The sequence below is a fragment of the Hyla sarda genome, chromosome 1 (assembly GCF_029499605.1).
Source record: "Hyla sarda isolate aHylSar1 chromosome 1, aHylSar1.hap1, whole genome shotgun sequence".
Classification (NCBI taxonomy): domain Eukaryota; kingdom Metazoa; phylum Chordata; class Amphibia; order Anura; family Hylidae; genus Hyla; species Hyla sarda.
Window position 1 is genome coordinate 88,880,773 of NC_079189.1, and position 25,104 is coordinate 88,905,876.

Below are 25,104 nucleotides of genomic sequence, written 5' to 3' on the forward strand. Positions count from 1 at the left end.
GCACAGTAAAGACAGAGATTTTCTTCCCTGCGGCGATTCCTCTCTTCCTGGGTCAGGCGAGACTTATCCACTTGCATGGCCTCCTCGGCGGGAGGCCCAGGCGTAGATTGCAACGGATACTGTGGGAGAGGTGTCCAGAGATCTAAGTCTTTTTCCTGGCGGAGCTCTTGGTGTCGCTCAGAAAAACGCATGTCAATGCGGGTAGCTAGATGGATGAGTTCTTGCAGATTGGCAGGAATCTCTCGTGCGGCCAGCACATCCTTGATGCGACTGGATAGGCCTTTTTTAAAGGTCGCGCAGAGAGCCTCGTTATTCCAGGATAATTCTGAAGCAAGAGTACGGAATTGTACGGCATACTCGCCAACGGAAGAATTACCCTGGACCAGGTTCAACAGGGCAGTCTCGGCAGAAGAAGCTCGGGCTGGCTCCTCGAAGACACTCCGGAGTTCAGTGAAGAAGGCCTGGACTGTGGCTGTGGCAGGATCATTGCGGTCCCAGAGCGGTGTGGCCCAAGACAAGGCCTTTCCTGAGAGAAGGCTTACTACGAATGCCACTTTAGACCGTTCTGAAGGAAACAAGTCCGACATCATCTCCATATGCAGGGAACACTGAGACAAAAATCCACGGCAGAGTCTGGAGTCCCCATCAAATTTGTCCGGCAGGGACAAGCGGAGGCTAGGAGCGGCCACTCGCTGCGGAGGAGGTGCAGGAGCTGGCGGAGGAGATGGTTGCTGCTGTAGCAGAGGCAGAAGTTGCTGTAACGTGGCGGTCAACTGCGACAGCTGCTGTCCTTGTTGGGCAATCTGCTGCGATTGCTGAGCGACCACCGTGGTAAGGTCAGCGAGACTTGGCAGCGGCACCTCAGCGGGATCCATGGCCGGATCTACTGTCACGATTCCGGCTGGCAGGTAGTGGATCCTCTGTGTCAGCGAGGGATTGGCGGGGACCGTGCTAGTGGACCGGTTCTAAGAGGCTACTGGTTTTCACCAGAGCCCGCCGCAAAGCGGGATGGTCTTGCTGCGGCAGTAGCAACCAGGTCGTATCCACTAGCAACGGCTCTACCTCGCTGACTGCTGAGAAGGCGTGGGACAGAAGGACTAGGCAGAGGCAAGGTCAGACGTAGCAGAAGGTCGGGGGCAGGCGGCAAGGTTCGTAGTCAGGATGGGTAGCAGAAGTTCAGGTACACAGGCTTTGGACACACTAAATGCTTTCACTGGCACAAGGCAACAAGATCCGGCAAGGGAGTGCAAGGGAGGAGACTAGATATAGCCAGGGAACAGGTGGGAACCAATTAAGCTAATTGGGCCAGGCACCAATCATTGGTGCACTGGCCCTTTAAGTCTCAGAGAGCTGGCGCGCGCGCGCCCTAGAGAGCGGAGCCGCGCGCGCCAGCACATGACAGCAGGGGACCGGGACGGGTAAGTGACCTGGGATGCGATTCGCGAGCGGGCGCGTCCCGCTGTGCGAATCGCATCCCCAACGGCCAAGACAGTGCAGCGCTCCCGGTCAGCGGGACTGACCGGGGCGCTGCAGGGAGAAAGACGCCGTGAGCGCTCCGGGGAGGAGCGGGGACCCGGAGCGCTAGGCGTAACACACACATGGCATTCAATTCCGGACAAATTTTCTCTTCAAAAGACCAATGGCTCTCCTTCTCTTCTGAGTATTGTAGTTCACCAGCAGAGCACTTTACATCCACATATGGGGTATGTATAATAATGTGGTTACAAATTTTGGGGGGCTTTTTTCCTATTTTCCCTTGTGAAAATGAAAAATTTAGGGTAACACCAGCATTTTAGGGAAATTTTATTTTCTCATTTTCCCATCCAGCTTTAATGAAAATTTTTGAAACACCTGTGGGGTGTTAAGGCTCACTATATCCCTTGTTACATTCCGTGAGGGATGCAGTTTCCAAAATGGGGTAACATGTGGGTATTTTTTTTTTGTGTTTATGTCAGAACCGCTGTAAAATCAGCCACCCCTGTACAAATCACCAATTTAGGCCTCAAATGTACCTAGTGGGCTCTCACTCCTGAGCCTTGTTGTGCACCCGCAGAGAATTTTATGCCCACATATGGGGTATTTCCGTACTCAGGAGAAATCGCGTTGCAAATTTTGGGGGTCTTTTTTTTCCTTTTATCTATTGTGAAAATAAAAAGTATGGGGCAACAACAGCATGTTAGTGTAAAACTTTTTATTTTTTTTACACTAACAGGCTGGTGTAGCCCCCAACTTTTTGTTTTCATAAGGGATAAAAGGAGAAAAAGCTCCCCAAAATTTGTAGTGCAATTTCTCCCGAGTACAGAAATACCCCATATGTGGCCCTAAACTGTTTCCTTTAAATATGACAGGGCTCCGAAGTGAGAGAGCGCCATGCGCATTTGAGGACTAAATTAGGGATTGCATAGGGGTGGACATAGGGGTATTCTACACCAGTGATTCCCAAAAAGGGTGCCTCCAGCTGTTGCTAAACTCCCAGCATGCCTGGACAGTTAGTGGCTGTCCAGAAATGTTGGGAGTTGTTGTTTTGCAACAGCTGGTGGCTCCGTTTTGGCAACACTGCTGTACAATACGTTTTTCATTTTTATTGGTCGGGGGACAGTGTAAGGGGGTGTATATGTAGTGTTTTACCCTTTATTATGTGTTAGTGTAGTGTTTTTAGGGTACATTTGCACTGGCGGCTTACGGTGAGTTTCCCGCTAGGAGTTTGCGCTGCGGCGAAAAATTTACCGCAGCTCAAACTTGAAGCAAGAGACTCACTGTAAACCGGCCATGTGAATGTACCCTGTTCGTTCACATGGGGGGGGGGGCAAACCTCCAGCTGTTTCAAAACTATAACTCCCAGCATGTACTGACAGATCGTGAATGCTGGGAGTTGTACTTTTGCAACAGCTGGAGGCACACTGGGTGGAAAACCTTCAGTTAGGTTCTGTTACCTAACTCAGTATTTTCCAACCAGTGTGCATCCAGCTGTTGCAAAACTACAACTCCCAGCATGTACTGATCGCAGAAGGGCATGTTGGGAGATGTAGTTATGCAACATCTAGAGAGCTACAGTTTAGAGCCCACTGCACAGTGATCTCCAAACTGTGGCCCTCCAGATGTTGCAAAACTACAAATCCTAGCATGCACAGACAGCAGACTGCTGTCTGGGCATGCTGGGAGTTGTAGTTTTGCAACATCTGGAGGGCTACAGTATAGAGATCCAGCGAGCCAGCCGCACGACATCGTCGCCCGCAGCCTCCAGACGGGTAAGTGGATCTTCTGCCCGCATGACCCGCAAATCGCTCGTGTGAATTAACTAGCGATTTGGGGGGGGGGGGGGGGGGGGTCTGATGACTCTCCTGGGCATTTGCGTGGGGTGCCTGCTGATAGATATCAGCAGTCACCCCGGTCCGGTCCCCACCCGACATGCGACGGGGACAGAAATTCCCACGGGCGTACAGGTACGCCCTTGGTCCTTAAGTACCAGGGAGCAAAGGCGTACCTATATGCCTCTTCCTTACTATTTGTCAGCACACAAATTACATATGGCTATTACATATGATATAATATGGACAAATAACTTAAAATAAACATTTATGATTCTACAGCACAGTTACTTTACAGAGTAGTTTGTATAAAAAAGTAACAGGGGTCAGCAGATGACAATTTTAAACGTATACATTTTCCTGCAGGTAGTTATGATTTTTTCAGAAGTACGACAAAATCAAACCTATACAAATAGGGTATCATTTTAATCGTATGGGCCTACAGAATAAAGATAATGTGTTATTTTTACAGAAAAAATTGCTCTGTAGAAACGGCAGCCCCCAAAATTAACAAAATTACATTTTTTCTTACATTTTTTGTCGAACAATGATTTTTGTTCCATTTTGCCGTAGATTTTTTGGTTAAACGACTGATGTCATTGCAAACTAGAATTTGGGGCACAAAGAAAAAACATCATATGGATTTGTAGGTGCAAAATTGAAAGAGTTATGATTTTTTAAAGGTAAGGAGGAAAAAAACGAAAATGCAAAAACAGAAAAACCCTGGGTCCTTAAGGGGATAAAGAAAAAAACAGTTTGCAGACTATTGCACAATCCAATATGGCTGCAAAATCTTGAGATCACGTGTGGTACAGAAAGTGATCGTGAACATGTCTGCTAATTTTCACACTGTTCTGACTAGTCATTTTAGAAAAAAAACTGTTTGCAAAATATTGCTCAATTCAATATGGCTGCCAAACCAGGTCATCATTTGTAGTACAGAAAGCGATCACAAACATTTGTGCTACATTTCACATTATTGCGACAAGCATTTGTGGAGAAAAAAAATGCATGCAGAATATTGTGCAATCCAATAGGGCAGCCAAACAGAATTAATTGTTGTACAGAACATGATCTCGAACATGTGTGGTAATTTTAACATTGTTCAGACCAACATTTTCGCAAGTAACAATGTATGGAGAATATTAGGCAATCCAATATGGTTGCCAAACTTGGTCATCAATTGTGGTACAGAATGTTATCACGAACACGTGTGCTAATTTTCACACTGTTCTGACCAGCAATTTAAGAGAAATCTATGTATGCACAATATTGCACAATCCAATATGGCTGCCAAATCTGGTGATCAATTGTCATATAGAAAGTGATCACGAGCATGTGTGCTAATTTTCGCACTGTTGTTACCAGTTACTTGGGAGAAAACTATATTTGCTGAATATTGTGCAATCCAATATGGCGGCAAAACCATGTGATCATATGTGGTACGGAAAGTCATGATGGACATGTGATAATTTTTGCACAGTTCTGGCCAGTAATTTTAGAAAAAACTTTGTTTGCAGAATATTGTGCAATCCAAATATGGCCACCAAATCTGGTGATGAACTGTGGTACAGAAAATGAGTAATCTAATATTGTGCAAAGAAATATAACTTTTTAGATTAACAGTCTACATATTACACACATTTCACAAAATTGCATATCATTATTAATGCTATCTAAATGTTATTGGCAAGCAGTGGCCATATTGATAATGCAAATGAACCAGCTTTAACAACCTTGGTACAGGAGGCAAGCATGAACATGTCTGCCAAATTATACAATATATTATTCTAACAAAAAGTTTTAGAGAAGAGGTTTGTAGAATATTGCGCAATTAAACATGGTGGCTAAACCATGTGATCAATAGACTTGTATTTAACAAGTCATAATTGTGATCACAGTGTTACCAAATATAACAATTTTTTAATCTTTATCTTTAGTGATTGAGGAAATGAAGAAGTTTCAATATTGTGCAAAATCATGCCACACAAACCAATATGGCTGCCTGACGATGTGACCTATGACCTTTATACTACAACAGATTATGCATAGTACTGGGCTCTACCAGTTTTGAAGTAAAAGTGAGGCAGTTACAGGCATATTACATGAAGCCCTACAGAAATAATAGAAATAATTGATGATATTTACATTATTCAATATGGCCGCTAAACCTTATGGTTGAATGACATTAAACAAACATTTATGAGTCTGGGTCACATTGTAACTAATGGTCTTACTGTGACGGCTGAGTAGTGGATCCGCTGACCTGTGTGAACAATAGCTGAACCGCACCAGGAAGCGGTGTCTAAGGTGCCGCTGGTTTTCACCAGAGCCCGCCACAAAGTGAGATGGACTTGCAGCTGCAGGCGGCACCCAGGCCGCTACCCCTGGTACGATCCGTCCACACAGTTTGCTCAGATGGAACTTGGCACAGATGGTTAATGTAGTCAGGACGAAGCACTGGTCAGAAGGCAGGTGGCAAAGGAGCGTAGTCGTGTCACAGGCACAAGGTCGCGAGGCAGGCGGCAAAGGAGCAAGGTCAGGTCACAGGCTGGAAGTCAGGAACACTAATATGGCACAGTAAATATAACACAAGGCACGAAGATCCGGCAGCATGATGGGGAGGTGCCGGACTAATATAGTATCCGCCCAGCAGGCGACCAATTATGGGCGTACTGGCCCTTTAAAACTAGCAATGCCGCTGCGCACGCGCCCTAAGGGAAAGGGATGCACGTGCCGGTGAAGCAGAGAAGCAGAAGCACTGGGGACAGCAGGAGGTGACGAGATTCCCGGAACTCGCATGCGGGTGCCACCACAGGCACTAGATGTGGGGTGCTCATGGCCGGCAACGTCTGGGACAGAGTGCAGGAACATCCCGCCCCGTGAGTCCCAGGACCAAGCATGACAGGGGAGAGAATTCATGGCCAGAATGAAAGGCCGGAGCGCTGCCCCTAACAGTACCCCCCCCCCCTTGGTCTCCCCCTCTATTATGGGTCTTAGAAAGTCTCGAACAAGGCTACCATCAGAAATATTCTCCTCTGGTTTCCAAGACCTCTCTTCTGGACCAAAACCCTTCCAGTCAACAAGAAAATAAAAACAACGTTTTCCTCTCAGTCTTCATCGCAAGGATCTCCTCTACCTCGAAAACGTCCAAAGAACCACATACAGGAGTGGGAGCAACTACTTTTTGAGAAAACTGATTAATGACCAGTAGCTTAAAGGGGTACTCCGGTGGAAAAACATGTTTTTTCTTTTTTAAATCAACTGGTGCCAGAAAGAAACATATTTGTAAATTACTTCTATTAAAAAATCTTAATCCTTCCTGTATTCATTAGCTGCTGAATACTACAGAGGAAATTCTTTTCTTTTTGGAATGCTCTCTGATGACATCACGAACACACTGCTCTCTGCTGACGTTATTATAATAATAAGTCTTTATTTATTGTTGTCCTTAGTGGGATTTGAACATAAAGTCCCAACACTGCAAGTCAGTAGTGCTAACCACTGAGCCTCCATGCTGCCCTTAGCATGCATCTGCTATGCATGGTTGCTAAAATGGACAGAGATGTCAGCAGAGAGCACTGTGCTCGTGATGTCATCAGTGTTACAAAAAGAAAGGAATTTCCTCTGTAGCATTCAGCAGCTAATAAGTACTGGAAGGATTAAGATTTTTAGAAGTCATTTACAAATATGTTTAACTTTCTGGCACCAGTTGATTTAAAAAAGAAAAAAAAAATGTTTTTCCACCGGAGTACCCCTTTAAGCAGAAAAACATGGATAGAATTTGGAATGTGAAGAGAAGAGGGCAGATGAAATTTGTAAGAGACAGGATTGATCTTTTGAAGAACTTCAAATGGACCCAGGTAACGGGGACCCAACTTGTAACTGGGAATTTTAAATCATATATACTTGGAGGAGAGCCAGACTGTCACCAGGAAAATAGGATGGAGGAGCTCTTCTCCTCTTGTCCGCTTGGGACTTCATTTGGGAGGAAGCAGATGGCAAAGAGTGCCTAGTCTCCTGCCAGATGGATACAAAATCTCTGATAAGAGCATCTACGGCCAGCACTCCAGATAAATAGGTGGACGAAGATGAAGACTGTAGATGACAAAAAAAGGGAGAAGTCTTCGTGGACTCAGAGTTTCAATGATTATTGGAAAACTCTGCCCAAGGCAAAAGATCAACCCAATTGTCCTTTTGCAGGTAACGTTCTAGGACCTGGTAACTCTCTCCACTTGCCCATTGGATTGAGGGTGGTGGGAAGAAGAAAAGTCCAGATACATTTTTAAACAAAAACAAAGGGCACACCAGAATTTGGAGACAAATTGCACCCCACGATCAAAGACAATGTTCGAAGGAAGGCCATGTAGATGAAAAATTTGTTGGAGAAAATGTTTGGCTAACTGAGGAGCTGGAGGTAGTCCGGGCAAAGGAATAAAATGTGCCATCTTGGAAGACCAATCAACAACCACCAGAAGGAGGAAGATCGGTGATGAAATCCATTGCTATATAAGTCCAAGGAGCATCCGGAATAAGCAAGGGCTTTGAGAGTCCAGCAGGTCTCAACCGGGGAGTCTTGTCAAGGAGCACAGGTGGTACAAGCACTGACAAAATCTGTGGCATCTTGTTTGAGATGCGGCCACCAATAGTGTCGATATATTAACTGAAAAGATTTCTTGATCCCAGAGTGACCAGCCAACAACTGGGAGTGACCCCAACTGAGGATACAACGTCTGTGCAGATTGTAGATATAAAAGGTTTTTGTGACCGGTAAATATGCTGATAGGATGTGTAGAGCCCTCTAAACGATGACCTCATTCTTCTAAGGCAGGTTTAATGGTGAGAAGTTCCCGGTCCCCAATAGAATAGTTTCTCTCCACAGGTAAAAGGTCTTGGAAAATAACCACAAGTAATGCTTTTTCCTTTGGAGGACTTTTTTTTTAGTAAGAACTGTGCCAGCTCCTACAGAAAATGCGTCTATCTCCAAACAGAACGGTTCTCCAGGATCGGGTGTTGAGAAAAGAGGTGCAGTAGCGAAGGCAGATTTTAACTGAGAAACAGCTTTTTCAGCCTCGGGAGACCAATTTTTGCTGTTATTCTTCTTATTGGTTAGCGCTACAATTGGGGCAACAAGGGAAGAAAAATGAGGAATGAACTGAAGGTAGTAGTTGGAAAACCCCAAAAAAATTTAAATAGCCGGAGGCCAGTCCATAACAGCAGAAAGCTTAGCTTAGCTCGGAGGTCTAATTTAGTGAATATTCTGTCTCCACGTAGACCATCAAAGAATTCTGCGATCAAGGGCAAAGGGTAGCGGTTTTTGATTGTAATTATATTAAGTCACCGATAGTCAATGCAAGGACGAAGAGAGCCATCGTATCCAGCTCTGGCAGGAGAAGTGGATTTCCGAATAAAACCCTTTTGTAGGTTTTCTTGAATCTATTTTTCCATAGCTTGAGTCTCAGGAACAGGCGGATAAATTCTTCCCCGGGGTGGTGTAGTACCTGGTTGAAGATCAATGGGACAATCGTAAGGGCAATGTGGTGGAAGAGTCTCTACTTTTTTTTCGCAGAATACATCAGCAAAGTCATGGTAAGGGTCAGGTATGCTCGACTTGGTTCAGAAGTACAATGTGGAAGCACAAAGAACTGTATATTTTCCTTATGCAAGAGTCCCACTTGAATAGTAAGAGGTTCTGTTCGGTAAAGCACCATACCCCTCAGGTTCTCTCCATTAACTGAAGAGATATACAGAGGCTTGTCTAGCCGAGAAACCAACAACCTATGCTTTTTGGCCAGGGTAGCGTCAATAAAGAAAGCATAAGAATGAAGACTTTGTAAGAGTATGAACTAGAACAGGCATGGTCAAACGTGGATAGGTACAATTCACACCCAGGGACGCCTCTCCTTCGTGCTCTAGGTGCGAGCCTTTCCCGGATGCTGAGGACAAAGAATGCACTCTTTAAGGAAGTGTTGAGGACTGGCACAGTAAAGGCATAAGTTCTCATTGCATCGTTGGGTTATTTCTTGTGAAAAAAGTCTAATGCGGTCCACCTGCATGGGCTCGTCAGATAGTGGAGTAGGAGAGAGTTGTAGAGGATGTTGAAAGATGGGAGCCAAATGGGGAAATCGCTGTGACCGGAGTGGTTCTCTATCACAACGAAGCTCCTCTTGTCTCTCAGTGAACCGCACGTCAATTCGGGTGGCAAGCTTAATGAGATCAGTCAGGGAGGATGGAAGAACTCGAACCACCAAGGCCTCCTTGATTCTACTTGAGAGACCCTTTTTAAAAGTAGCACACAAAGCCTCATTGTTCCAGGCCAGTTTGGAGGCCAAGATACAGAATTATACTGCATATTTCCCCAGAGAAGAATTTCCTTGAGAAAGATTCAGTAAGGCAGTCTCCGCAGAAGATGCCTGGGCTAGTCTCTTAAATACATTATGAAATTCAGAAAGGAATGTCTGGAGATTAGAGGACAATGGGTCATTGCGGTCCCACAGCAAGGTAGCCCATGCCAAGGCTTTTCCAGAAAGAAGGCTGATTACAAATGCCACTTTGGCACGCTCAGTAGAAAACTGGTCCACTTGGAGTTCCAGGTGCATGGAGTTATGAAGCCCCTGCACAACTTCGGCTCACCATCATATTTAGTAGGAAAAGACAAGAAAGGTCAGCTACACTTGGCAGAGGAACCTAGGCTGGATTCATGGCCGGATCTTACTGTAACGGTGTGTAACGGTGGATCCGCTCACCTGCGTGAACAACGGCTGAACCGCACCAGGGAGCGGAGTCTAAGGTGCCGCTGGTTTTCACCAGAGCCCACCGCAAAGTGGGATGGACTTGCAGCGGCAGGCGGCACCCAGGTTGCTACTACTGGTACGATACATCCACACTTGTTGCACAGATGGAACTTGGCACAGATGGTTAGCGTAGTCAGGACAAAGCACTGGTCAGAAGGCAGGTGGCAAAGGAGCGTAGTCTGGTCACAGGCACAAGGTCGAGAGGCAGGCGGCAAAGGAGCAAGGTCAGGACACAGGCTGGAGGTCAGGAACACTAATATGGCACACTAAACATAAGGTATTCTCTAAGGAACAAGGCAAGTAGATCCTGCACCATGATGGGGAGGTGCTGGACTAATATAGAGTCCACCCAGCAGGTGAACAATTATGGGCATACTGGTCCTTTAAATCTTCCTAAGGGAAGGGGATGTGCGTCCCGGAGAAGCAGAAGGACTGGGGACAGCAGGAGGTGAGAAGAAGCCCGGGACTCGCATGCGAGCGCATCCCGCATAATGAGTCCCAGAGCCACCACAGTCACTTGAGGGGGCTGGACAGAACGGTACCAAGCATGACAGGGGAGAGGGGGCACTCATGGCAAGAATGAATGGCCGGAGTGCTGCCCCTAACAGTAACCATACACGGCTGTTTGCACATCTGTATCTTTAACCCCTTAAGGAATAAGCCTATTTTCACCTTAAGGACTAGAGCATTTTTTGCACATCTGACCACTGCCACTTTAAGCATTAATAACTTTGGGATGCTTTTACTTTTCATTCTGATTCCGAGATTTTTTTTGTTACATATTCTACTTTATGTTGGTGGTAAATTTCCGTCGATACTTGCATAATTTCTTGGTGAAAAATTCCAAAATTTTATTTGAAAATGTGGCATTTTTCTAACTTTGAAGCCCTCTGCTCGTAAGGAAAATAGACATCCCAAATAAATTATATATTGATTCACATGTACAATATGTCTACTTTATGTTTGCATCATAAAGTTGACATGCTTTTACTTTTGGAGACATCAGAGGGATTCAAAGTTCAGCAGCAATTTTCCAATTTTTACCAAAATTTTCAAAAGCGGAATTTTTCAGGGACCAGTTCAGTTTTGAAGTGGATTTGAAGGGCCTTCATATTAGAAATACCCCACAAATTACCCCATTATAAAAACTGTGCACCTCAAAGTATTCAAAATGACATTCAGCAAAGTGAAGGAGAAAATACAAAATCTTCATTTTTTACACGCGCATGTTCTTGTAGACCCAGTTTTTGAATTTTTACAAGGGGTGTAAGGAGAGAAATCTTCCTAAAATTTGTAACTCAATTTCTCTCGAGTAAGGAAATACCTCATATGTGTATGTCAAGTGCTCTGTGGGTGTACTAGAGGGCTCAGAAGGGAAGGAGCGACAATATGATTTTGGAGAGTGAGTTTTTCTGAAATGGTTTTTGGGGGGCATGTCACATTTAGGAAGCATCTATGGTGCCAGAACAGCAAAAAAAAATGTGAGTGAGTCTTAACACCCCACAGATGTTTGACGACTTTTCGTTTAATTTGGACGTGTAAATAATTTTCACTAAAATGCTGGTTTTTCGCCAAATTTTTAATTTTTTTTTGCAAGGGGAAATAGGAGAAAATTCCCCCCAAAATTTGTAACCCCATCTCTTCTGAGTATGATCATACCCCATGTGTGGACGTCAAGTGCACTGCGGGCACACTACAATGCTCAGAAGAGAAGGAGTCACATTTGGCTTTTGGAAAGCAAATTTTTGCTGAAATGGTTTTTGGGGGGCATGTCACATTTAGGAAGCCCCTATGGTGCCAGGACAGCGAAAAAAATAAATAAAAAAAAACCAAAAAAAAAAACCACATGGCATACTATTTTGGAAACTACACCCCTTAAGGAACTTAGCAAGGGGTACAGTGAGCCTTAACACCCCACAGGTGTTTGAAGACTTTGGATGTGTATTATATTTGTTATTTTTTTTCCTAAATTTTTCATTTTACAATTTTACAAGGGGTAATAGGAGAAATGCCCCCCAAAATTTGTAACCCCATCTCTTCTGAGTATGTAAGTACCCCATGTGTGGACGTCAAGTGCACTGTGGGTACACTAAAATGCTCAGAAGAGAAGGAGTCACATTTGCCAATTTTTGCTGAAATGTGGGGAGCCATGTTGCATTTAGGAAGCCCCTATGGTGCCAGAACAGCAAAAAAAAATACATGGCATACTATTTTGGAAAGTACACCCCTCAAGGAATGTAACAAGGGGTAGAGTGAGCCTTAACACCCCACAGGTGTTTGATAAATGTTCATTAAAGTGGGATGTGAAAAGGAAAAATTTGATTTTTTGCACTAAAATGCTGGGGTTACCCCCAAAGTTTTCATTTTCACAAGTGCTAAAAGGAGAAAATGTCACCCTAAAATTGTAAATGAAATTTCTTTGGAGTAAGGACATACCTCATATCTGGATGTAAACAGCTCTGCGGGTGCACACCGGTCTTGGAAGAGCAGGAGCGCAGTCATGGGCATTGAGCTTCTACATAGCTGCCTATGGAGCCATAACAGTGGGATCCCCCCTCAAGAAGCGTTACATGGGGTAAATTACTAAAATGGGGTACACTAAGTTACTAAAGTGGGGTACAGTGGGACATAAAATCATAAAACAGGTTATGTTCCCATAATGATGACCCAGAGCATAGCCAAAACTAAAAAATATGCCCACACCAAACCCTATGCTCTGAATCATCATTCTGGGAATGTGATGTGTGTGGCCGTCCCTAACCTGTTGCCTCAAATGCGCACCCGCTCAGGTGGAGAGAGAGCGCTGCGCATTTGAGGCAACATAAAAAAGTCCCCGATGATAGTGACTCGGAAAAATATTCGAGTCACTATAAGAGTTTTTTGGGCAATTTTGTGGTTTATGGAGTTAAAACTTGGAATGTACTCTGGACTTGGTACATTGGGGTCAATTTATGGAAAATTTAAATGAAAAGGAAAAATGTAGTACTGCATGGAAGTGTGATACTCCCTCAAGCAGTTTTTAATGCAGAGGCCCAGATGATCGGGGCAAGTGTCACATTGAGTGGTAGTGTCCTTCCGTATCCCCCTCTTGTGACACACTCTGCATTTTTTATTCTGGGATCGTCCCTTCTTTCCAGTGTGGGGGACTTCACCTTGAAAGTGTTGGCCTGGGACCATCCTGGCACCTATATTTCCAGTTTCTCGGGAAGTCCGGCCTGCTCTTTCCTGGTCCCCAAAGATCAGGGCCCTTAGGACTGGAGGAATGTCCCTGTGTTGCCAGCATATTGGGACAGTACAAAAGAGTTGTACATGGCAACCATTACCAAGTAGACCGCAACTTTTCTGTACCATACCAGTGTTTTCCGCATGGCCATATATGGCTTGAGGACTTGATCAGAAAGATCAACTCCCCCCATATACCGATTGTATTCCAGAATACAATCGGGCTTGAGGACCGTTGTTGTGGTACCTCGCACAGGGACAGGTGAGCTGCTGTTACCATGAATTGTGGTCAGCATAAGGACATCCTTCTTATCCTTATACCTGACCAGCAACAGGTTTTCATTGATAAGGGCACGGGACTCACCCTTGGGCATAGGTGTCTGAACAAAATTTTGAGAGAGGCCTCTCTGGTTCTTCAGCACGGTCTCACAAGCAGACGTGGATCTGGCGACAAGAGATGTGAACAGAGGGATGCTGGTATAAAAGTTGTCCACGTACACATGGTAACCCTTATCCAGCAATGGGTGCACATGGTCCCAAACGAGCTTCCCGCTAACACCCAGAGTGGGGGGGGGGCATTCTGGAGGTTCAATACTGGAATCTCGTCCCTCATATACTCTAAACTTTCAAGTTCACCCGGCAGTACTCTCACAAAGTTTGTAGAGTTTCACGCCATACCGTGCTCGCTTCAAGGGAATATACTGGCGGTAGATGAGTCTCACCTTAAAACTGATAAGAGACTCATCTACCGAGAGCTCCCTGAGGGGTATGTATGCCTCCCAAAATTTGGGGGGGGGGGGACATGGGACATGCCGCATTATCAGCGTATTGCAGGCATTTCCGAATGCCCTCGAACCGCCTCTGTGCCATGGCCATACTGTAAAGCTGGGTCTGGTAGAGGACATCCCTGCTCCAGTACTGCCTGACACTTGTTTTTTTTGACCAGGACCATATGCAGCACGAGGCCCCAAAATGTCCTAATTTCGGCTGCACTGACGGCGTACCATTCATTGGGCCTGGCCAAAAGTGAATCAGAGTGGTGGGCGATGAACTGCTGGGTGTACAGATTCGTCTGCTCCACCATTAGATTGACAAAGCTGTCACTGAAAAAATAACTAAAATAGTCAATTTCAGTGTATCCAGCGGTGTCAATCCGGATTCTTGAGTCGCAAACTCAGAAATCCGTGGCTAATAACCCTCTGGGGGTCTCCAGACAGATTTACCAGAAGGAAGCTCCAGTAAAATTGCCGGGGGGGGGGTCGGACTCCTACTACAAGCGGCATGAACGCTCGTACTAGTGCCGGCCACTGGGTCACTTTCATGGGGGGTGCGTGGCCTCGCCTGGCGGCGTCTCCGCTGCTGTACAGGGGACTCATCAGTGGTAGATGATGAGGAGGAAGAGGAAGAACACAGAAAAGTCAGAGGCAATTAAAGTGTATGCCTCCTCTGCCGAAAATGCCCGTCGGGCAATTGCCTTTTTTCTACGGTGGCGGGGAGGGGTTGTGTGTGTATGGGGGTGTACAGAGTGTGTGTGCTTGGTATAACTTTTATATATAATGGTGTTTGATTATAAATCACACACAGTTATATGGGGGGGGGGGAAATGCTGCGGCCAAAAAAAAAAGAAAAAAAAAAGGGGGGTGGGTGGCAAATGCAGCCTCCTACCTTTCCCTCACAGGCAAACTCACCCTGACTAATGGAAAAGTCTTCAGCCCTGAGGGGCTCAGATCTCGGCAGAGGGGGGGGCCCTGGCTTCTTCTCACAGCTCTGCCTGCTGACTGAATTCAGTGGGCTAGCAGAGCTGCGAGAAGGGGACATTAACCCCTTCCCTGCTGGCTGCTATTGATCGTCCGGCCAATAGCAGCGCTCCTGGGGTGGTGACAATTAGTGTTGCTCGCGAATATTCGCAATTCGAATATTATTCGCGAATATCGCATATTCGCGTATTCGCGAATTTCGCGAATATAGCGCTATATATTCGTAATTACGAATAATTTTATTTATTTTTTTTTTTTCTTCACAGAACACATCACAGTGATCATCCCTCTCTGCTTCCAGCTTGTGTGGTGTAAAGAAGGCTGTAATACTACTGTGTGAGACTGGCGTGCGAAAATTCGCGTATGCGAAAATTAACATATGCTAATTTTCGCATACGCGAATTTTCGCGTATGTTAATTTTGTATATGTTAATATTCACATATGTTAATTTTCGCATACGCGAATTTTCGCGTATGTTAATTTTGTATATGTTAATATTCACATATGTTAATTTTCGGATACGCAAATTTTAGCATATGTGAAAATAAAACGAGAATATAACGAATATGCGAATATTCGCGAATATATGACAAATATTGGTCCATATATTCGCGAATATTCGCGAATTCGAATATGGCCTATGCCGCTCAACACTAGTGACAATGAACAATTTCAGCAGGCATCCCAGTCCGGTCCCTGCCCGGCGAGCGTCCGGAACCGGAATTCCCATGGGCGTACAGGTACGCCCTTGGTCCTTAAGTACCAGTGACCAAGGGCGTTCCCATACGCCCGTGGTCCTTAAGGGGTTAATGGTTTCAGAAAGACATGGCTTTGCATATAGCAATGAATATGGTCACCTAAAACAAAATGGCTGTCTGCTCATGTGACCCATGACCTTTATGTTAAAAAAATCTTATGCACAAAAGAGTATTCTACCATTGTGCTAAGGAAGTTTTTAATTAACAGTGTACATATTACACACATTTAAAATAAAGTGTGCATTAACCACTTAACGACCCAGGGCGTACCAGTATGTCCTGAGTCCTCTCCCTGAGCTGTGAAAAATTGCCACAAAAACCAAGATGACGGCCTTACCATGTGACCTATGACCTTTATGTCACATAAGATTATGCACAGCTCATGGGTCTACCACTATGCAAAGTCTCATGAGTTTTGGTGTTACCGTGCAGCAGATATAAGCATTTGAAATTTGCTGCAGAATAATAATAAGAAAAATAATAATCTGAGCAAAAACAATAGGTGTCCATGCGAGACATGTTGGCTTCATTCCTTCACCGCTGCCGCTTCCCGACATGTCCCCAAGAAGATGAGGAGCAGGCAGCGGGAGGGAAAATAAGTACACTGGGGGGGGGGGGAGGAGTAAGCACACTGGGGCCAATTAATTATTATAAATATGCATGAGGGGCATACATTTGGGGGTCAAATTAGTAGTTTAAAAACCCCGCCGGGAGCCCTGAATGGTTCCTCAGTGCCGGCCATTCAGGGCTCCTGGCAGGGACTTTAAAAGTGAAAGTAAAAATACACTGTACATCGCAGGGGAGCGGAGCATTTCACCAACTTCCCTGTTTAATAACTTCTGATCGCATCGGGTCTCATTCCTTTTTTACAATAGCGTAAAAGAAAAGCAACAATAACATTTTGATCCCCCCCCCCAGACAGAAAAGTCTGGTGGTTATTTCCTATTGCTTTTCATGCCCCATTGCTCAATACCCTCATCCCTTTATTTGTTGAAAATGCAGTTCCCCTAGGAGAGGACTCCTGCACAGTTTCTTACCAGAAGAAAAAGGAATTGACCTGGGCCCTCTCTCCCTATAGAAGGTGTGTGCTCAGCCTTTATGGTACAGTATGCACTTTGGGAATTAGCTGTACAAATGGTAGGCAAACAAGCAGGATGTTGTTGCAAAAACAAAAGGGTTTAAAAAAAAAAAAACAGCAGGAACATAACAGTTCAGCAGAAGGCTTAACATCAGCCATTAAGCTCAGAACAAACAAAAACATGACTCCAGCTTAAAGGGGTACTCCACTGGAAAACTTTTTTTTTTTTAAATCAACTGATGCCAGAAAGTTAAACAGATTTGTAAATCACTTCTATTAAAAAATCCTAATCCTTCCAGTACTTATGAGCTGCTGTATGATCCACAGGAAGTTCTTTTCTTTTTGAATTTCTGTCTGACCACATTGCTCTCTGCTGACACCTCTGTCCGTGTCAGGAACTGTCCAGAGTAGGAGCAAATCCCCATAGCAAACCTCCCCTGCTCTGGACAGTTCCTGACATGGACAGAGGTGTCATCAAGGAGCACTGTGGTCAGACAGAAAGGAAATTCAAAAAGAAAAGAACTTCCTGTGGAACATACAGCAGCTGATAAGTACTGGAAGAATTAAGATTTTTAAATAGAAGCAATTTACAAATCTGTTTAACTTTCTGGCACCAGTTGATTTAAAAAATGTTTTTTTTTCCAGTAGAGTACCCCTTTAAAGTCCTTACATGACCACGTAGAGGTGGTTAGTCCTACTGTAGAGATGCCAGCCTATCTCTGTCCTGTTCCCCAGGGCACCTTTGTGCTTGTTCCAGCTTGTAGCACAATGTGGAAAAATTGGCAAACAACTCCTCAGGTTCACAGCCTCCTCACCTGAGGTCTAGGAGCAGCAGGCTTTAAAGGCCTTACAGGTCCAGTCAAGTCCTTACCGGACTATGGGAATGGCCTCTTACCCACACTACAGCCATCCCCGAAAAAGAGCCCTTTTAGGCTAAGTCTCCACTTGGTTTTTTGCACTGCGTTTTTAGGGATTAAAAAAAACGCCTGAAAAATCGCCAGTACAAGTGACGTCATCATGCGTTTTTTTTTTGGTGTTTTTTCTGGCGTTTTTTCCTACATTTTTTTCATTTGTGTGGAAATTGCACCTTGGCGTTTTTCTTTTGGTACCCAAAATTTCTTGGGTACCAAAAAAAAAAAAAAAAAAAGGATGCAGCAGTGATGGAATTTTTTTTTATTTAAACACAATGTATATATTTTATAACCCAATTTTTATTATTTTTTAATAAAGTGTGTGTTTCACTATTTTTTTAAACATTTTTTTATGTAGTACTACTACTCTCAGCATGGAACAGACTGTTCCATGCTGGGAGTGATAGTACCTGTACTATAGACATATATCGTCCATGATATAGCAGAGAAGCGAGGGGTCTAAACATCGCTCGCCTCTCTGCACTTTACTCCGGCCACTGATGTCAACAGAAATTCATATTTCCCACCCAGAGCTGTGATTGGCCGGATGGTTGCAGCCAATCACAGCTTTGAGGAAAAGATGAATTAATGAGTGGCCGGCCCGGAGTATAGTGCAGAGCAGGGATGCGAGCAATGTATACAGTAGCTCCATCTCTGCTATAGACAAGACGATCACAGAGGATGTCAGTAGTGACATCCACTGTGATGTGTCCTTAAGCAGGCACTACTACTCCCAACATGGAGCACACTCTGCTCCATGCTGGGAGCTGTAGTACCTGTATTAATAGACAGTAACTCCTGACACCCGCTTCGATCTGTCTATTAATGCAGGTACTACAGCTCCCAGCATGAGGCAGAGTGTGCTCCATGTTAGGAGTAGTATTACCTGCAGTTATGGAAAGATCACAGTGCATGTAACTCCTGACACCCGCTGTGATGCTCCTGTATAATGTATAGATGCTCTCCTATGGTCCCCTGCACGGCCGTATATATACACATATTCCTATTTCTCACAGAGAGCTGTGATTGGCTGGAACCATCTGGCCAATCACAGCTCTGTGGGAAATATGAATAAGTGTAAATATACGTCAGGGAAGGGGACCATAGAAGAGCGGCCACCGCATCTATATATTATACAGAAAGATCGCAGCAGGCGATCTGTCTATTAGTACAGGTAGTACTACTCCCATCATGGAACAGCGTGTTCCATGCTGGGAGTAGTAGGACTAACTAAAAAAAAATGTAAAAAATAAAGCAAAAAGTGAAAAACACACACACAATAAATTTTTATAATTTGTAGTATATAATCACTGGCGCAGGGATGGTTCCCTTTTAGGCAGCCAAGATACAACAATGAGGGTCCTGGCTGGGGCCCAAATAAAAGGAATAAGCTCAAGGATAAATTATGTTTGTGTATCAGCGCACATAAAAGGAACACACATATGGGAACAAACTTACTAATGCAGTTGGTTTATTGTAATCTGGTTTATTGTCACTGGGTAGAGAAATTAAAGGAACGGCTTTTGAGTAAATAATTCAGATACTGTATCTATGTCGTAGGATTGTATCGATTTTGTACTGTTAAGTACTGTATCAAAAACAAACTTACTTTTATCTTGTTAGAGTTGAACTATGATGAAGATAGGTGCCGACCCCCCACCTCAATGACCGTGGTTGGCGGAAAACTTCTGTCTCACTCACTACATATATTTGTAAAATGAATATGATTAAATGATTTGTATATAATACAATATGCTTACATGTAAACAGTAATAGTAAGGAGGAAATCTGTATATGGTACCATGTATTAGGCGCTATAAGTGGTCAAAGGTACCTGTGATCTGAAAGCTGGTTTGCATAGATTGATCCACGGAGCGTTGTTTGTCCTGAGTTGCGGTGAAGGATACCAGTGTGCACGATACAATCCACGGAGCGTTGTTCGTCCAAAGGTATAATGTGGGTACTAAACACAGTCCTTCCAGGAGCCCCCAGAGAGACAGTATGAAAGGCAGTCCAGATGAACAGCGGGTGAAGGCGCCGGGAGATCTGCTCCGGCCGTGAGCGTCTCACCGGCGCGACCACGCTGTGATAGTTTGCACGGAGATCTGATTACTGAACGTGACGTCACGATTGCAGCTACAGCAAAGCGCAGGAGCCGAAGAATCATCTAACGCGTTTCGGTCAGTACGCTGACCTTCGTCAGAGATGAAGTGTCACTACTGGCTCCTGGTATTTATGCAAACTATGGATGTTAATCCGGGCCGACCCAATATTCATGTTCGCCTCTCTGGCAACCATACTTTCCAGATTGCCTGTTTCTAGTAGAGTATATGCACCGTGTCTAATCTTTATGGATAGTGTATTGATCAATCTAAGTCCCAGGCTCCAATTCTAGCATTTGCACATTCATATATGCAATACTTCAGGACCTTTGCTATGCAAAACGCATTTAAAACGCAAGCAAAAAACGCACAGTGTGAACATGTTCCTATCTAGAAAATTTGTTGCTGAAACAAAAGACTAAAAGGTTAAAAATGAAGTGTAAAAATGTCCTATATATCAATAGTGCTACTCTGACAGATAACCGAACTATCATAAGGAATATTTTTATTTTTAGTTTTTAATTGGACATTCCTCAAAAAAATATAAATCATAAAAAGGCAAATAGTTCTAGATCGATATTTAAACCGTATGGGGATATTGTATTTAGATTAAAAATCCAGCGGCTCTCCGTTCTTGACATGTTTGCCACATGATTTCCACCTCGCCAATGTTTTTTTACTTTTTCTAGTCCAAAAAATGTGGATTGTGCAAAAGACGCATTGTGCTTCTCCACAAAATGTTTAGAGAGTGGATGGCCCAAAAATTTCCTCTCTATATTATAAATATGTTCTCCAATTCGAGTGGACAAAATGCGTTTTGTCCGTCCCACATACATTTTGCCACATTGAATGCCATAAATAACATCTTTAGATTTGCAATTTATGTGCGACTTTATGGTGCTTCTAAACGACCCATCCCAACTTTCCACTTCACGCATTGGAGTTCTTTTTAATTCAGTTTTTTTGCAACATTTACATGACCGACATGGAAAAAACCCGTTTTCCTGGAAGAACGTAACCTGGTCTTTACAAGGCTTATTTTTGATGGGTAACTCTGATTATTGTAAGTAGTAATAATAGGTACTTTCATATTTTCGGTAGTCTCTATTAATGTTTCCTTCCGTTTTTTAGTTAATAAAATGCTTTGATCCATTTTTTCTACTTGTTCAGCAACTGTCAATAACATTTCCTTTTCATATCCCTTCTGTACAAAATCATTTTGTAAACTCTCAGCTTCCTTTTTGTATTCGACCACATCCGTGCAGTTTCTCCGCAATCTGATAAACTGGCTTCTCGGTATATTTCTAAGCCAGCTGGGGAGGTGACAACTACTCAAGTCTATATAGCTGTTGCTATCAGTAGTTTTTTTTTTTATAGGTTTTTGTCCTCAATTGGTTATCTTCTATAAAAACTGTTAGGTCCAAAAAATTAATTTCTGTCCGACTAATAGTGGGCGTGAAGGTAAGATAACATTTTTTTTTTATTTAAATTAGTTAAAAATTCATTTAAAAGGTTTTCTGGACCATTCCATATAAAAATTATGTCATCAATAAAACGCCTCCAGAGGACCAGATTTGACGCCAGGCCGGATGCTGGGAGGATATGGGATTCCTCCCACAACCCCATATACAGGTTAGAATATCCCGGCGCAAATCTGGTCCCCATGGCGGTGCCCCACGTCTGAAGATAAAAGTCATCATGGTATAAAAAGTAATTATGTTGGAGTATAAATGAAATGCACTCCCCAATGAAATTAGTTTGTTCTTGGGGCAAGGAAGTGTCTCTATTCATAAAGTGCTCTGCTGCTTGGCGCCCTTTTTCATGTTCTATTATAGTATATAAGGACGTAACGTCCAGGGTCCCTAAGATGTATTCAGGTTTCCAGGTTATCTCTCCGAGTATCTGGAGAATATGTGTAGTGTCCTTCAGGTATGTTGGAAGTTGGACCACATATTTTTGTAGCTGAAGGTCCACATACTTCAACAAGTTGGATGTAAGACAGTCAATCCCTGATATAATAGGGCGTCCCGGGGGCTTTGTAGCAGACTTATGTATTTTGGGAATATGATAAAATGCTGCAATATGGGGGTGTTTTATCATAATAAAATCTGCTTCTTTTTTATTTATAATCCCACTGTTTTTCCCTTTTTGTACCAGTCCCACTAATTTTTTGCTATATTCCAAAGTGGGGTCACTGGGGAGTTTTTTGTATGTTGTTTCATCCTGCAATAGGCGGAGTGCTTCAGAATGGTAATCTTGGATGTTTTGTACAACTATACTGCCGCCTTTGTCCGCCGGTCGGACTATGATATCATGATTATCTTGTAACGCTCTAATGGCTGTTTGTTCTTTTTTTGTTAAGTTGGATTTATATGTCTTATTACCTTTGTCCTTATACCGCCGAATGTCGCGAGTGACCATATTTTCAAAAACTCTAAATGAGTCTGAATATTCAGTATAGGGATGAAATAAGGATTTGTTGCTTAAGCTAGTATGTTGGAATTTAGATGGTTCTACTTCTTTGTTCATACTAACAGGGTTCCTAATGAAATATTTTTTTAGAGATAAGTTACGCATAAATTTTTTGATGCCCATAAAGGCTTCGAATTTATTAAACGTATTCGAGGGGGCAAATTTCAAGCCCTTTTGTAATAGGCTAGATTCATCCTTATTCAATATATATTCACTGAGATTATATATTTTCTGGGGGGGGGTGAGGTGTCTTGGTTATTTACATTAGTGTTTTTCCTTTCTAATATAGATTTCTTCTTTTTGGTGAGCTTCCCCCCTCTTCTACCTCTCTTATAGATTTTTTTCCTCCTCGTTTCCGAAAAAAATCTTCCTTAGGTGTTCCTTTTGGATTATTTTGAGTATCTGTTTTCTTCATATGTGTTTGGTAGTTGCGTAAAGGAGTACTTTTGTTCTTATTAGTGTTTACTTCTACAACCTTTTTTCCTGTATGTTTCCTGCTATTGTCCCTGTTCGTAGTTTTAGATTTTACTACTGGTTCATTTTCATCAACTGATCCACTTTCAGGTTCCCCATTCTCTGACTCAATCCCTTCCCTTTCTTCCAATATAGAAAATCTGTTGGTAATAGATATTAATTCCCGTGGGACAGGGTCAGGTAATTGGGTTCTGCATGGGGACTGTGACTGCATTTGTGGGGTTTGACATATAGAAATGATCCCCAAGTTGATTTCTTCTTCTATGTGCAAGTTGGTTTCATCTATAGTGTGTAGTTCTGCCATATTGATTGGCGTAGTGGGACCTGGTGGGAAGATTTGTGACTCGTCTGGTACTTCATCTCTAACAAATTTGCTTTGTTTCTTTTTTATTATTTCTTGTTCCTTGATTTTTATCCTTTGTTTGATTCTATTGGAGAGATAGATAATTTCTTGATGGTATCTGAAGGGTTGTAATTTTTCAAAAATCCTTTTAATTTCACTTTTAGCTGTTAGTAGGTTGTGTTTCCTCTTTTCTATGATGAATAGTACGGTCTGTTTAGAAAATTCATGCATCATTGCGTTCCACTCCTCCAGGGTTCCAGGATCACCTAAGTCACTGGTTAGATTTTTTGATATTTTTAGACCCTTAGGGATAATATCCCAATTTAAATATTTTTCCAGCCCAGGGTTGCTATCTCCCAAAGATCCCTCATTTCCAAAATCAAGAGTCTTTCTAAACGTTTTAGATCATATATAGCTTTTTCTATACTGTCTCTATTTTGTATATTCTCATTTATGCTTTGGCTCTTAGGAAACTGAAAAAAATTCTGAATATTATTAATGCGGGTTCTCCTATCTTCCCATAGGTCCATCCCGCAGCCTTGTGATTAGCCAGGAACAAACAAAAACAATATGTAGTATATAATCACTGGCGCAGGGATGGTTCCCTTTTAGGCAGCCAAGATACAACAATGAGGGTCCTTGCTGGGGCCCAAATAAAAGGAATAAGCTCAAGGATAAATTATGTTTGTGTATCGGCGCACATAAAAGGAAGACACATATGGGAACAAACTTACTAATGCAGTTGGTTTATTGGCATCTGTATGAGATAAGAAGATTTTGAGGAGTGAGCTGGTGTTGGTTTCGTTCACTGGGTAGAGAAATTAAAGGAACGGCTTTTGAGTAAATAATCCAGATACTGTATCTATGTCGTAGGATTGTATCGATTTTGTACTGTTAAGTACTGTAGCAAAAAAAAAACTTACTTTTATCTTGTTAGGATTGAACTATGATTTGCGCCGGGATATTCTAACCTGTATATGGGGTTGTGGGAGGAATCCCATATCCTCCCAGCATCCGGCCTGGCGTCAAATCTGGTCCTCTGGAGGCGTTTTATTGATGACATCATTTTTATATGGAATGGTCCGGAAAACCTTTTAAATGAATTTTTAACTAATTTAAATAAAAACAAATTTTATCTTACCTTCACGCCCACTATTAGTCGGACAGAAATTAATTTTTTGGACCTAACAGTTTTTATAGAAGATAACCAATTGAGGACAAAAACCTATAAAAAAAAACTACTGATAGCAACAGCTATATAGACTTGAGTAGTTGTCACCTCCCCAGCTGGCTTAGAAATATACAGAGAAGCCAGTTTATCAGATTGCAGAGAAACTGCACGGATGTGGTCGAATACAAAAAGGAAGCTGAGAGTTTACAAAATGATTTTGTACAGAAGGGATATGAAAAGGAAATGTTATTGACAGTTGCTGAACAAGTAGAAAAAATGGATCGAAGCATTTTATTAACTAAAAAACGGAAGGAAATATTAATAGAGACTACCGAAAATATCAAAGTACCTATTATTACTACTTACAATAATTAGAGTTACCTATTTAAGAAAATGGTAAAAAAAACATTGGGAAATTCTGAAAGGCGACAGAATTGTGGGACAATTGCTACCAAAACACCCCACTTTTATTTTTAAGAAAACATCTAATGTAGGGAATAGGGTGGCACCGACCATCAAAAATAAGCCTTGTAAAGACCAGGTTACGTTCTTCCAGGAAAACGGGTTTTTTCCACGTCGGCCATGTAAATGTTGCAAAAAAACTGAATTAAAAAGAACTCCAATGTGTGAAGAGGAAAGTTTGGATGGGTCGTTTAGAAGCCCCATAAAGTCGCACATAAATTGCAAATCTAAAGATGTTATTTATGGCATTC